General features: G+C 32.9%; 2 pseudogenes; one reads left to right on the top strand and one right to left on the bottom strand.

The window, feature by feature from the left end:
* Positions 1 to 1,143: 1,143 nt before the first annotated feature.
* On the top strand, positions 1,144 to 4,369 carry LOC120115091 (annotated as a pseudogene).
* A 3,698-nt stretch (positions 4,370 to 8,067) lies between these two features.
* Positions 8,068 to 15,879, bottom strand: LOC120217972 (annotated as a pseudogene).
* Positions 15,880 to 16,706: the final 827 nt, after the last annotated feature.

The raw sequence follows: 16,706 nt of genomic DNA, 5'->3' as shown, positions 1-16,706 counted from the left end.
TCTTTTGCTAAAAACTAGTCAATCTAACTAGATCTGAAATTTTACCTTCGGTAAAATGGTTTCTCTGATGACGTTTTGGGTTTCACCGGTTAGGTAAGTTCCTTCAATCTCTTCTTCTTGCTTTCAATTTGTTGCTAGCTGGTTGCCTTGTTGGTTGCTCTCCCTTTATCTCTCTATTTTTGCCTCTACGTTTCCTTGTCTCTCCGTTTTTCGTATAGATGCTTGTTGTTTTTTCTTGCTTGCAGGTTTGGCCTTTTATAGGCCTCGAAGACTCGACCGAAATGATGATATTTTGGTGAGTCACCGGACCTACGATGATGACTCACCATAGATCGATGTGTTGTGCGATCCTTGTTACTCTTCTGGAGTCTTCGGGAGAGCTCTAATGAGGCGGTGGAGGCATGACAATTGTGGGTTGAAGCAGTTGGAGGCGGCGGCCGGAATAGGCCCTAGGGTGTAATGAAACCCTAGGGTTTCTGCTGGATCATTTATGGCCCTTGATCTGTGTTTGGATCAGACGGTTGAGAGCTGCTGACAGTTGGAGAAGATGAGCAGAAAACCCTAAATGAGTTTGGGCCTTCTCAGGCCTACTTTGATTTTGGGTGTGGCACGAATTTTGGGCCTATTTTGGTTGTTGTAATCGGGCCTGAATCTTGCTTTGTAATTGGGCCTTCGAATCTTGTGATAATAATAATAATATATAATATATAATATATAATATATTATATATATAATATAAATGTCGCTCGGACGAAAACAACTGTCGACAATATGAATTAAAACAATAATTTTTGTTGGAGTGGGACGAGTAGGGATAGGCATAGATTAGGATGAGTTGAGTTTTTATCTCACCCAACTTAATCCTATCTTTTTAAAAAAAAAAGTTTAATATAATTTGAGTTGAGTATACTTTTTTCAAAAAAATTATTAGTATCAAATCAAATTAAGTTAAAATCCGTCAAATTTTATGATAGAGGTTCAAAAGTGAAAAACCAAATCAATACCCACATAACACATCATCATAGCCCAAAAACGAACCCAAGATTCGGAGGAACACACAAATAAGGACTCAATTGAACAAATGAGAACAAATAAAACCAATTTCATATTGTTACTAGTAAATGCAGGAGACACTATAAAATACCTTAAACCCTAATTACTTGCCCACTGTCATTCCCTAAACCCCCCAGAAGCCACCGAACAACTTGAACCCAATCCAAAGACACCGCCATTTTTCAGTTAATTTGATTGTTTCGAACCAACGAAAAACGTGGGTTTTTGGAACCTTTAGTCAATGGCTCTTTACTTATTGTACGAATCATCTTCTGGGTTTGCGCTATTCCAGGCTCAGGGGCTCGATGAAATCGGTCAAGGAGGCTGTCAGGAACTCGGTTGCCGATCTGAACCGGTTCGGTAAGGTAGTTCAACTCACAGCTTTTCAGCCTTTTGAATCCGCTATTGATGGTCTAAACCAATGCAACTCTGTTTCTGAAGGTATAAATGTTTTTGCCTTTATTTTGTTTTTCAAGCTTCTGCCTTTAGTTTTGTTTTGCCTCCCAGTAATTTTATTCAATCTATGTTTTTCGGCTTGGGTTTTTGTTAGTAATACAAGTTTTTACAGTTTAAGTAATTTTTTGGTAAATTATTATGTTTATTTTCTGCTTCGATTTGGGTTTTGCTTGAAATAATATATTCCTCCATTTTTGGTTTTGTTGTATAAGTGATTTTGTCTTTTAAAATACTAGCTAAACAAACACGCATTGATAATGACTGCCGTTTCATATGAGGTTGCTTATTACTTAGGTTAACAATTGGATTATGTCTGGTTTCATTGGTGGTTTCTGCTCATATTTTTTTGTAAGTATATTTACTTGGTGGTTTGATTTGGATTGCTCGAAATAAAGGATTCTTCCTTTTTTTAGTGGTTTGTCAGGTGAATTAGCCTTTCAGAATACCAGCTAAAGGAAGACACACACACACAATGACATAGTTTGCCATTTTGTATGAGTTTGCTTGCTGTGTAAGTTGGGTTAACCATTGGTTTATATCTGGTTTCATTGATAGGGCTTATGACCGATGAATTAAGGAGCTTTTTGGAGCTTAATCTCCCCAAAGTCAAGGAAGGCAAGAAATCGAAGTTCAGTCTTGTAGTTGCGGAGCCTAATCTTGGTTCCCACATCTCCGAAACTATTAAAATTACATGCCAGAGTGGAGAGTTCATACTTGAGCTTCTTCGTGGTGTGAGGTTGCATTTTGATAAGTTCATCAAGGACTTAAAGGTTTGCGAGTAGCCTTTATGTTTCACATTTATTTTTCTTCCCAGAAAACGGCTACAAGCTTGTGTTTTTCCTAAAACTTTGTAGCCTGGGGACTTAGAAAAAGCTCAGTTTGGTCTGGCACACAGTTACAGTAGATCAAAGGTTAAGTTCAATGTCAATCGAGTAGACAATATGGTTATTCAAGCAATTTTCCTTCTTGATACTCTTGATAAGGATATCAATTCATTTTCCATGAGAGTGAGGTTCGTATTTACTTTAATCTTTAAACTAGCATTTTTTTAGTTTAATATGTAACCATAACTAGTATGGGCATGGATTTTATGTAATGGATATACTTTGATTGGTGACTTCCTGCAGGGAATGATACTCATGGCATTTTCCGTAGTTGGTAAAGATTGTCAATGACAATTATCTGTATTCAAGAGTTGCTAAGCTTATAGAGGATAAGTCGAAGTTGTCTGAAGAACACTTCCCTGCCTTAACCGAATACTCGCGATGAGGACAAAGCAAAAGAAATTGTTGAAGCTGGAAGGCGTCAATGGGTAGATCTCTTGTATTTATACCACAATTCAACCTTATTTTCTCATGCCCCCATTTATTAACTTTTTTCTTTCTTTTGCAGGACAGGATTTGACTCCAGTTGATTTGATTAATGTTCAACTATTTGCTCAGAGGGTTGGAAATTGCCGAGTACTGAAAGAATCTTTATGATTATTTAGTGACAAAGATGAATGATATTGCACCAAATTTGGCATCATTGATTGGGGAGTTTTTGGGGCACGGTTGATATCTCATGCTGGTAGTCTCACAAATTTGGCGAAGTGCCCCTCTTCCACTCTTCAGATTCTTGGTGCTGAGAAGGCCCTTTTCAGGAATTTTACTTCTCACCTTGTCTTACGACTTTGTGGGGTCGTAAAATGTGCGAAGAAACAGAGTTCTTGATAAAATTATCTCCCTTGTTGAGCTATGCCATTCAGGTCTTGCTTTCAAGAGTAATCGTCTTATTGCCCTATTTAATTTCTTTTCCGATATTTTTCTAACATTACTTTTAAGGCATTGGTCTCACTCATTAGCTTGCTGCTGGTGGCTTCAGGGCACTGAAAACACGAGGAAACACACCCAAGTATGGTCTTATTTTCCATTCATCTTTCATTGGTCGGGCATCTGCTAAAAACAAGGGCCTAATGGCAGGTTATCTTGCAGACAAATGTTCCATTGCATCTCGAATCGATTGCTTTGCAGGTAATTATCATTTTTGTTCACTCATATGCTGTTTTCCATAATTTGATCAATTCTCGTGTGCAGAGAGGGGCTCCACTGTTTTTGGGGAGAAATTACGAGAACAAGTCGAGAAACGACTTGAATTCTACAGCAAAGGTGTTGCACCTCGAAAAAAGCATTGATGTTATGAAGTCTGCAATTGAAAGTACTCAAAACAAAGGTACACAGAGATGCCAATCCCATTCTTTTTGTACAAATTTTGAATGTATTTTTTTCCAATTTTTAGATGTTCGTTAGAACTAAGACGGTAACACGATATCTTGCACCCAAGGCCTTGGAGAAATTGATGTCAGTTGATCTCTGCTCCTACTGAAAGTGTTGCTTATTTCACTGCAGTTAGTCGATCAGCTTCGGTAAGTATGATTTCTATTTGAAATTCTTATCTATTATCATGTTTAATGCAGATGTGGAAATGGAAGAAGCCCCCACCTGTTGAAGCTTTTGCAAAGAAAAGCATTAAAAAGAAGTCGAAACCTGAAGACGCCCCAGTTGCGGCTGCAAATGGAGATGCTTCAGAGGATGCTAAATCAGAGAAGAAAAAGAAAAAAGAGGAGAGAAAGATGGAGCATGAGCAGGATCTCACACCGGAGAAGACAAACGCTTAGCAAGACGGAACGGCGAAGAAGAAAGAAAAAGAAGAGCAAAGACGAAGGAACTGCTGCAAGTGAAACTAAAAAGAAAAAGAAGTCCAAGGAATGAATTCATCACTGTTGTGCTCAATTTTGTGTAATGGCGTTGCTAATAGTTTTTTTATAAGTGGTGGTGTAGGAATATGGTTTATTTGCTCGTCAAACTTTTTTTCTTCACAAATGAACAAATTTGGCATTTGTTGAACTCCCTTGGTATTGAAAGTGAGATTTATTTTTACTCGGTATTCAGATTCGAGGTCTTTGAATTCACGTGAATGTCGAAAATAATAAGTACTGAAATGATAATTTAGTTAAATTATTTAGTTAAATGTTAAGATTTTTTTACTCTAAAATAAAAAAAATAGAATGTTGAGATTATAATGCTCTAAATAATATGTATTAAAAAATTATTTAGTCAAATTTTAAGGACACATTTTGACATTATACATTTCAAGTATTCTAATTTGTCACGTGTATAAAAATATATGGGTAATTACACGGGTGACCACCGAACTATAGTCATAAACATTTAGACCATCAACGTTTGAAAACGATCAAACAGGCAACTCAATTATTTAAATGGCTCATTCAGCCACTGTCCGTTAATTTTAAAGAGGTGATGACATGGTCGTTAAAAATTGGCATAATTATATATTTAGTCTTTAATTTACACATTCTATCAATTTAGTCACTATTTTAATTCAATTAAAATTAATTAATTTGTCCTCCAATCATATAATAACGTGTCACCAAATGTAAAGGGAAATATAAGAGAGATGCTTTAAGTATTCTAATCTGTCACATGTGTAAAAATATATGGGTAAATTACGGGTGACCACCGAGCTATGGTCATAAACCATTTGACCATCAACGTTTGAAAACGATCAAACATACCACTCAATTATTTAAATGGCTCATTCAAGCCACTTCCGTTAATTTTCAATAGAGTGGTGGCGTGGCCATTTAAAAAACTGGCATAATTATATATTTAGTCTTTAATATTCACACATTTTATCAATTTAATCATTATTTTAATTCAATTAAAATTAATTAATTTTATCCTCAAATTATATAGTGACACGTGTCACCATCGGTGTAAAGGAAAAATATAAGAAATATGCGTGGGCGTGGGTTGAATTAGAGAACTCTTTTGTCCCTAGCATATTCTTGCCACTAGACCAAGCAATTTATTTAGTTTTAATTGCACAATATTTTATATATTATGGTTAGGTTATTTTTGCACATGTGTATATATATATATATATATATTATTAAAATAAATTTAATAATAAATTATATTTACATATATGTTAATTTATAATTAATGTAAGACTTAAAAATAAAAATGAGTTTAATCTTTTATTTTAAATTTTTTTACAATTATTTTTATACAGGTGGTGACACGTGTCACTATATGATGTGACACTTTCAATTGGAGGGTTAAATTTATTTAATTAAATTAAAATAGTGACTAAATTTATAGAATATAAAATATTAAAGATTAAATATATAATTATGCCATTTTTTTAACGACCACATCATCACCTCCGTTTAAAATTACGGATAGTGGCTTGAATGAACCATTTAAATAGTTAAGTGGTATGTTTGATCGTTTCAAACGTCGGTGGTGAAAATGGTTTATGACTATAGTTCGGTGGTCACCCGTGTAATTTACCCAAATATATTTATTTGTAAGATTAATACTTTTTAATATGATTTGATCATGCTTATGGCGAAGGGTTATGTTTTTAATAAACTCGAATTTAAATATTAATAAAATTAAAATAAACAAATTAAGCAAAATAAGACTAAAAAAGATAAAAGAAAAACCAAACACTAACTGAGATATGTTGATAACGTTATGGTACGTTGATGATGACTATTGATTCTTATCAGCTACATTTTCTCTCTCAAGAATTTGATTTTTTTTAGTTAATTGCATAGTATATTTTCAAACTATGATCTTTATATATTTAAATATTTCAATGTTGTTTTAAACTATAACTTTTATTTTAAATTAATCTTAATACTTTTGAAAAAATTAAACTATGACCCTCATTTAAATTGACCAGACATTTTGAATCTTTTAATTTCATCCCCGAATCATATAAAATATAATTATTTCAAGCATAGTTTAACCAAATTTATTTTAAATCTAACTTTTTTTACACGAAGATGACTAAAATTATAATTTTTTAAAACTATTTGTGAACTTAATTTAATTTGAAGTACTTTTCTTAAAAATAAATATCTTTAATGTTGAACTCTTTAAATGTTATTAATGGTAAACGAGTATTGTCCTGAATTTGAATTTGTATATATAGTTAGTGATTAAAAAATTCTAAACAAATATATCTGTAATAACTCAATATATATAGTTTTGTTGGACATGTAATTAGCACTAAACAACGTGAAGGCTATGCTGATATTAACTATTTGGATTTGTTTGCAAATTACTAATAACATTAAAGTATTGTAAAATAAAATTATTAGTATTGACTATTAATTTATTATTTAAAAATAAATTATTTTCAATCAATCATATAATAAGAGAATCAGGAAGGATCGTCAAGAACCCCGTTAATGAGCTTAACCCCGAGTCCAAGATCATCGACTCAGCTCCTTCTCATCAGTTTCACCATTACCATCACTATGTTCTTCCAAGGAAACATCCCCTTCCCTCTCAATCTTTCCTTTCCTTCCTATTTCCTATCTTCCATGATTCAATCCAATTTCCGTTGAATCTCCAACAATCTTACCCTACTCTAACATCATCTTGGCATCTTTGCTTTCTGGCTTGAACTCCAACAACGGGATGAATGAGGAGACACGGTTCTGCTTTTCTGATTTGTACATCTATTCCCCTATACGAATAAAATCGAAGATTTAAATTTAAATATTGTAAATGAAAAAAAATAGATCAGAATGATCACTTTTAATAAATTACAGTACTTATTTTAAGTTAGTTGATTAATAAATTATATATTATAGTTAAAAAATAGATTTAGGGATGAATTAACTTTATTTTAGGATTTGAAAGAGTATTTTCAAGTTTTGTATTTAAAGATGAATGATATAAATTGATAGTTAGCACTTAGAGTGTGCATAGTTTAAGATTCGGTTTCACAAATATTTAAAGAAATTTAAATGATTCGACGTATAATTTATTTGAGGTTTGTATTTAAAGATGAATGATATAAATGGATAGTTAGCACTTAGAGTGTACATAATTTAAGTTTCGGTTTCACAAATATTCAAAGAAATTTAAAGGACTCAACGTAAAATTTATTCGAGGGTAAGCTATTTTAATTTATTAAAATTAGGATCAATTGATAGAATATATAAATAACATTGACCAAATGTGTAATATATCAAATATTTTAATTGTCACATCAGCTTCTCCGTTAAATATTAACGATAAGCAGCTTAATTGAATGCATTTAAATAGATGAGTGATCTGATTGACAAAATTTCAAAAATATTGGTTAAATGAAAAGGGGCAATGGTTAGACGGTCACCGGTATAGTTTACCCTTTATTTTAAATAATTTATCTTTAAAATTTTAACTAATTTATAATTATAAGTCGAGTCTTAAGAATTTAAATTTTTACGAGTTAAATTAATGGTGATCGTTGTTAGTGGTGCTCATGGCTGCTAGTCGAGCATTGTAGAATCTTCCTTTAAAATATATTTAAAATAAATAATAAGATATTTGTTATCATATAAATACTACTTATATAAAGTATAATCCTATTATTGCCAAATTTTTAAGATAAAAGTAAAAAAGATACTTAATTTAAAACTTGAAGTTTATACATATAAGGCAACAATTTAGTTTATAACCCATCCATGGGAATACATAAAAATCTTGAGAGTACTTACTTTTTGTGGCCCTTGATAAAATTGTGATACCATACAGAAGATTGTTTGGGAATTCGTTTCAAATTATTAACGAAATCAACATAATAAGCCCAAATCGAACTCTATACCCTTCGGTCCATTCAAAGTCATCAAATAAACTCCAGTAGAAATATCCCTTCACATTCACGCCATCCCTAACCAATATAAACCACATTTATAACTCAGTATATTATATTAATGTAAATTTAAGTGAAATTTCATAATTTGGAGATCTCCTACGGAAGTTGTTCTCAACCTAGTGTTGGGGGCAGCCTACTATCTTACCTCCCCCTTACCCCATTACATATGGGAACAAGGGACAACCATTTTTTTTAGAGATTATGAGTTCAAGTAATTTAAAAATATCTAAAATTGTCATAGATTTTCTATTGAAAATTTGTTTTCACTCCCTAAAATTTTATAAGTTCAAGTTCGCCCCTCCTGAAATTTTATAAGTTCAAGTTTCCTGCTAACTTAAATCTTGTGTCCGCCCCTGAATGTGATAGATATCATATCACTTTTTTATTACATAAAGTTTAGGTAAGGGAGACTCCATAGTATATGGTCAATGCATACCTAAAACTCAACTAGGATTTATATAGAAATTCTACATATTGCCCTCCAAGAGTGACGGTGGTAAGATTCAAACTTGACCTTACAAGCTCAATTCTGAATCTCAACGTTTGTGCTAACCCTCATCGACATATATCATATCACTTTAAAATATTACGTGCAAAATAATTTGATAAATTCACGGGTTCAATTACTAAATAATCAATCATAAAAAAGCGTACGAATTATATAAATATTAAAGATAATATAATAATGATATTCGATATACTTACTCAATTGCCTTGGTGATTTCTTTGAAATGTTTTTGAACAAATTCAATTCTATGTTGATCGTTTAGAACCTGATTGATTATACGGTGTCGTTCCTTTCTCGGTAACACCTAAAAAAATATTATCGAAAATAAGTAGTAATTATAAAATAATAAGCATTTTACAAGCAGAGGTTTCATACCATTCTCGGAAATGTAGATTGCAATGTTTTCACCGTAGGTTCTTCACAAATCTCAAGATTTTGTGGAGTCCTTTGGGGTAGATGTAAAAGAAAGAACTTCCTCGGCTTTTGGACCAATCAAAACTCATCTTTTTCCGCTGCCACAACAATAAAAACAATGACATCTTTACATATAGGTTATGTTATTCGAATTCGAATGTATGATTAATTCGATTAAGTCATTTACTGTGAGATTTACATGGTTGTCGGTGTAGGCACTGACCGGTGTGCCTTTGGGAAGGTCGGGATGTTCTTGAGTATCTTGAGGGTAGTAATTCAAGCCAATGAATCCAAAGATCCTTTCACAATTTCTTCTCTTCTTTGTGAAAACAGGCAACCTATCTTTTACCAATTTTCTCATGATTGATGGGTATTTTCTCGCACTAGTGGTTCCATATACCTAAAAAAACACACCACTTTGAACTTATTTTCTGGAAAAAATACCTTATAAATTAGGTGAGACGAAAGGAATATTGTAATTGAAAAAATAAATAATGAATGGCATTAGCTCGAGATTATTTAGGATCTAGGATTGATTCTATAGTAGTACCGAAGTCGTTGTGCAGTCTTGACAATTACGGTAAAATCGTAGTCCCTTTCCAACGATTATATATATTAGTTAAAGATAGGCTGTCATATCGACCGATCCAACAAGCAACAAATCTAAGACTTCCGCTGACAATTTATAGCATTTTAATACTCTTTTTTTTTCAAAAATTGGATATGCAGTAGCTACTGGGGAGGCTTTACGCAGCTGTCTTGTCTTGAATATTTTTAAAGTAGTAGCTGATGCACATGCTTACAATGAGAAACTGGAATTATACGATAATCTCTGTTTAATATTAAAAATACATTATGAGAAATTAATCGGAAAGTAACGATGAATTCCTTCAAAGGTGGGGGGGGGGAAGTAAAATCGTCGGGAAGAAACGATGACTTGTACCTCAAATCGTCAGGACTCCAAGATAACTTCAATACACACAATAGAATAAACCCCAGACTCTTAAATAATCCCAAGACAGCCCCATTCACTATTTTTCTTCCAACTGCAATAGTTCTATCATTTTGCCTATAAATTACGTAAGAGATTGTTCAATAATAGAAAAAAAAGTGGGGTTTACTAACCATCCCAAGTCGAAGTCCATGGCTCTTTTTGCTGCCCTTTATCAGCAAATGTGTTTGAATATGGCTCGTAATACTGTGCAACATTGCTCATTCCTACACCTCCTTGTTCTGCCTGTCGAATCAAATTAACCATAACAAACATTAAATGTAAACAGTTGGTGGACTCACACTTGTTTAAAGTTCAAACCATCCTTCAAATTCTAATATCTGTCTAACGTTCGAAAAAGTTTAAGGTTTAGAATTCGAAGTTTATAGTTTAAGATTCAGGGATTAGGGTTACACATTTTTTTGGGGGTTAAAAAATCCATCAAATGAAGTTTTTGACATGATTATTACCTGATATTTCTCCTTGTAAAGTTTAGCAGCCGTTGCGGGCAAGAAGAAGGTTATGGATAGCAATATAAGGTTCAGTGGCTGAGTTACCATACTGACATGTTTTTCTATCTGAACATCTCCCTGGTGGAGCAATTCCTACGGTATACCCGAATTTAGCAATGATGTATGGCTCATTGATTGTAATCCAGTGTTTAACTCGATCTCCAAAGTTTTAAAGCAGATTTCTGCGTAGTTCTTGAAATTTCCCTGAAAGTAGAAAGACCCGAAATCATGGTATCACATTGTATATGTTTCTTAATTTGTTTCATATATTTCGAGGGCCATACTTTAAAACAAGGATGAACCAAGAGGAGTTGAGAGTGTTTGTATCCTTTAAAAATTTTAAATTTAGATAAATCTTGACAATCTAATTCCAATCTTCCTGTTCAATACTCACATCCGAATATATACTGGATAAAAGAAATAAGATTAAGTGGAAAGAGGCATACAAATGTTGGAATAAAACTTACACAATATTTCGATTTAAGAAACCCCCGTACTTGTCTTCAAGGGCTTTTCAAGAATAAACTACTACTTTTATGTTTATGTTTTTGGTATCTTCACAGTGTAGTTTTTGGTATATCTAATTGGTATGTTTATTGTTTTGTAGAAATTTTTTTCGGCTCAATTGACCTTGAGAAATAAAGTCAGCCTGGCCACTACAATTGCAAAGAAGCTTTTCACCTGCTCAAAGACAATTGTTGAGGAAACCTGCTTCGGGCCATGGCTGAGAGTACAGCATCCGGGTGGAGATGCTAATTTGACCCATTTGTGGCTTCAGACCATGACATCAATCTACCCACAGTATACAACGTGGTGAGGAAGAGATATGGTTTCATTTTCCACCAGCGTATACTTGCTTTGGGCGGAAGGAGTTCTGCTTAATCACTGTCTAACGATTCGGACACGATGATGTAGGCCGTACACTCGTCATATCGCCCGCCCATCATGGTTATCCCGGGTTTTTCCGGAGAGTCAATGGAGAAGCCGAACCTACATGTCGACGACCGAAGAAATTATTAATAAGAAAGCTGGTTTCACTCGGATGGAAGACGTCGATGTTGTCCGAGTATGCCTCTACTACTTGTGTATGCCGGCTTTTTAGGCAGAGAGGCCAGACAACCTATTCATCGGGAGCAATATATTGGTAGAGGACCTGAATGCATGGAATCTGTTTCCGTGGGGTTCGTATATATGGAAGCTACCTGGACTAAGTTGTCGTCTGCCTTTGATGACCGCAAAAGTTTGCGGGGCGATGGGTCCAAATACACTTTGTCAGGCTTTGTTTGGGCCTTTAAGGTAAGAATTTCTATATAATGTTTCTAAAATTATAATTATTATTAACAATTACTAATTTGTTATTATATTGTTTGTAGATTTGGATATTCGAGGCTTTCCCCAGCATGCGTACATATGCAATAAAAACGTCAAATGATATTCCCAGGGCTATTTCCTGGAAGAGGAAAACTCTGTTGGATTGGGAAGACTTAATACCATATGCCACAATAAATAATGTAAGTTAACCAAATACTTTCATATATATATAACAAGTTATTAATAGTAGACGTTTAACTTTGTTGAGTTTTTATTTTAGGAGGCCAACATTCCATTACAAAGACTGACACCCACGGAGGAAGAGCTGCCACTGATTGGTGGCAAGCTAGTCAGAATTTTTTTGATGGCACGGATGATGAGCAGCATCCACTTCCTCCAATTCGAGAGCCATCACCTCACCTAGAGCCATCACCGATCGACCCGACTATACCTTGTTTCGAAACGATCTTTGCTTGATTTGTTAACTTTTAGTTGATAGCCATCTTCCACACATTGCGTATATAAAGCTATCTTCAAGTCTTCCTTTGTATCAAACAATCATCTTTCTTGATACGAATAACTTTTGTGTAACAATCAACTGCTTTCTTTATCAACTCTTCTTCCCGGTATCTGAAGTAATTCTGGCATATTCCAGTTATACGCCCGTGGCATTTTCTTTTCTTCGGGGACTTTTTCTTCTTCTTTTTCTTCTTCAGGATTATATGAATTACAGAATGGATGTTCAACATGTTCATTCACAGTCGTAACTTCCTCCTCATTATCATCAACATTACATTCTTCGGCAACGGCTGTTTCATCATCAAAATTCGGGTATTGACCAATATCAATATCATTACACGCATGGTCTGTTTTCTTCTTCTGAAACATCATCAAAATCCGTGTATTGACCAATATCAAAGTCCGGATATTGACCAAGACCAAATTTCGAATACTGACTAGTACTCACAATTTTTTCTGTTGGCTCTCATCGTCTAACTGGTCAATACGAAAACCGGAATTTGGTGCTGAAAGTTGATTGGATTTGGATTAGAGAAAGGTTGTGGGTTTTGAGAAAAACTTAGTTGATTACTACCCGCTACTGACCCAACATACTACTTCTAGGTTCAACAACATACAATGTAACATCATCTTGTGAAACCCTAATGTAAGCAATGAATCGTTCAACATCTTCATTGTCGGTTAACAAATAAACTTTACCATTTCTCTGATAAGATAGCCTAAATCCACTTAGGGGCTCTAAATTCAATTTATTTGAAACACGTAGCATTAGAGTTTCATAAGTTAACTTTTGTAAAGACAATTTTAGTTGAAGATTCATGGGTAAAGGCATATATTGTAAAACACCATGAACATTATCCCATGACCCTCCAAAACACAAATCTATCCAAACATGATCAAGATGATTTTCATGGTTGTAAATTAATTTACTAAACAGACGAGCTGCGAAACTAAAACCTGTTGCCGGATTGGGAAGGATGTCGTTGGATATAGGAACGGATGTCGCCGGAGAGAGTGATAGATGGAGATGGAATGATTGCGATTTAGGGATTTAGTTTATGATTTCAGTGTTATATACCCAAAATTTCAGTGTTGTGATTTACAGATTCTCGTTGCGATTTACGGATTATCGTTGCGATTTACAGATTCTCGTTGCGATTTACGGATTATCGTTGCGATTTACGGATACGCGTTGCGATTTACGGATTATCGTTGCGATTTACGGATACGCGTTGCGATTTACGGATACGCATTGCGATTTACGGATACGCGTTGCGATTTACGGATACACGTTGCGGTTTACGGATACGCGTTGCGATATACGGATACGCATTGCGATTTACCCATACGCGTTGCGATTTACGGATACACGTTGCGATTTACGGATACGCGTTGCGATTATGTGTTCGCGTTGCGATTTTCATATTCGCGTTGCGATTATGGAAAATCGCAATGCGAATTTGTACTATCGCATCGCGATTTCAAGAATCGCGTTGCGATTTTGGAAACTGATTTGCGATTCTGGAAACTGATTTGCGATTCTGGGGATCGCGTTGCGATTTTTATTTCGCGTTGCGATTTTGTTGGTCATTTTGGCAAATCCAAAAAAGTTAGTTAAAATCGTATATTATAACTTTTGGTCACTGAGGCGATTTTCTCTTAAAAATTTTCATTTCCCATAGGCGCACAATGGAAATGAGAAAAAGAGAGAGAATTGGGCGGCAAATGAGAAAAAGAGGGAGGATTGAGCGGCAAATGACAATTTAATATAATAAAATAAATATTTTTCCGTAAACTATACAAGTGGTCATTATATCTTGAGTAAATTTTGTTTTTTTACTAAAGTTTTAAAAGTAATGAATTGGTCATTAACATTATCTATCTATGATAATTGTCACTAATATTATTGATTTATAACAAAGGTCACTCACCATTATTTTCTAATGCATGTATAATGTATTTATTACTTCTTAGTTCTTAAAATTATATTTTCATTCAAAATCGGCACAAAATTATTTATATTTATTGTAACTTACTCCGAACCATATAAATCACATCATAAACTTTATTTCAAATCCTATAAACTTTTATTCATCAACTTTCAAATAAGCGCAATTTTATCCATTTTAATATTAATTATAGCTTTACATTTTGTAATTGTTTCAATTTGATCCTTATGGGTTATTTAATTTATTTAAAGTTTACTTTGTAATTTCATGTTCATTCAATTTAGTCCTTAAAAGTACATTTTATAAGTATAATGTATACTTATATGTATTATATTATAAGAATAATGTATACTTATATGTATTATTATAAGTATAATGTATACTTATATGTATTATATTATAAGAATAATGTATACTTATATGTATTATATTATAAGTATAATGTATACTTATATATATACTTATATAAGTATACTTATAGAGTATGCATAAGTATAATGTACATTATATATACATTCATCATATATATATTATAATTGCTTCAATTTTTTATCAACTTTTGACATTAATGCAATTCAGTGTATTTTATAATTATTTCAATTTGATCCTTGTGTGTTATTTAATTTATTTAAAAAAATTGTAATCTCATATTTATTCAATTTAGTCCTTAAAATTATATTTGTATCTAAATTGGCCCATACTTTTTATATATATTTTAATTTACTTCAACCCTATAAATCACATAATAAACTTCATTTCAAATTATATAAATTATATCATAATCTCCAAACCCTATAAACTTTTGTTCACCAACTTTTTAAATGGATGCAATCTAGTTCATTTTTTATATTAATTTCAACTTCATATTTTATAATTATTTCAATTTGATCTGTTATTCATGTGTGTTGTTTAATTTATTTAAAATTTTGTTTGCTATTTCGTGTTTATTCAATTTAGTCCTTAAAATTATATTTTTTTTATCAAAATTAACCCATAATTATTTATATTTTATAATTTACTCTAAATCAGTTACAATTACAAATTACAATTCGACGCTCATGAAATGCGAAAATAATTAACCCCAAAATGACACAACCTGAAGTCAATCTGTATCCTGTAAGATCCGACCTGAATTTTGTATGTCAATGATGTGACCTGATCTGAACGAAATTCAATTGAAGTCCATCTAAACTTGAATTAACCTGGTATTTAGCTGCTTCACACCTTAACTGTTTTGATATGAACTGAAATCGATCCGAACTGAAGTTAACTTGACCTAAACCCGAATTGAATCTGATGTCAAATCAACCTGAAAATGACCCGAATTGATTTGACTTGAACCCAAAATGACGCAACCTAAAGTCAATCCGTATCCGGTAAGATCTTACCTGAATTTTGTATGTCAATAATGTAACCTAATCTGAATGAAATCCGACTGAAGTCCATCTAAACTTGAATTAACCTGGTATTTAGCTACTTCAGACCTTAACTGTTATGACATGAACTGACATCATTCCGAACTGAAGTTAATTTGACCTGAACCCGAACTGAATCTGATGTCAAATCAATCTGAAAATGACCCGAATTGATTTGACATGGACCCAACCTGATCTGAGTCAAACCATTAAATTAACCTGACATAACTTGTATTAGATTTGATCTGATCTGACAGGATCCGACTGAAACATGAAGATTACCTTATTTCACATCCCTATATGAAATATTATCTTAATTTTTGTGAGTAAAGCATATAATGGTCCCTCGATTATAAAGTATTGCTTTATTAACCCTCTAACTATTGAAATTTATAAATTATCCCTTGACTACAATGTGTTGCTTTGTTGAGTCTTCTAACTACTAAAAGCTACAAAATATTCACTCGACCATTCATATGTTCTAATTTCGTCCTTTTATGTTAAAATATTTACAATTGTCTGAGCTAGACGTTAACATACTGACTGAGATAAGCTAAAATATGATCCTATAATCTTAAACGACTGTACAATACAAACATTTCTAGGATTAAATTTTATCATATCAGACTCAATAGCTTAAATCTAGGTCAGAAGTCTGTCATTTTTTAATGATAAATATGAGTTTGGAACATATGAATAGTCGGATGAGCAACTGTACTTTACCTTAATTTTTTGTATAATTTCTAAAGGGTAAAGTACCATATTGGTAATTTTATTTCAATTCTTTTTAATTTTAATCATCAAATTTTAAAAATAAATATTTTGATCATTTAAGTTATGAATTTATAACAATTTAAT

This window comes from Hibiscus syriacus, unplaced genomic scaffold, assembly GCF_006381635.1.
Source record: "Hibiscus syriacus cultivar Baekdansim isolate YM2019G1 unplaced genomic scaffold, ASM638163v2 tig00000003_pilon, whole genome shotgun sequence".
Lineage (NCBI taxonomy): Eukaryota > Viridiplantae > Streptophyta > Magnoliopsida > Malvales > Malvaceae > Hibiscus > Hibiscus syriacus.
Note: the sequence above shows the minus strand (reverse complement) of the source record. Positions and strands in the feature narration are given on the sequence as shown.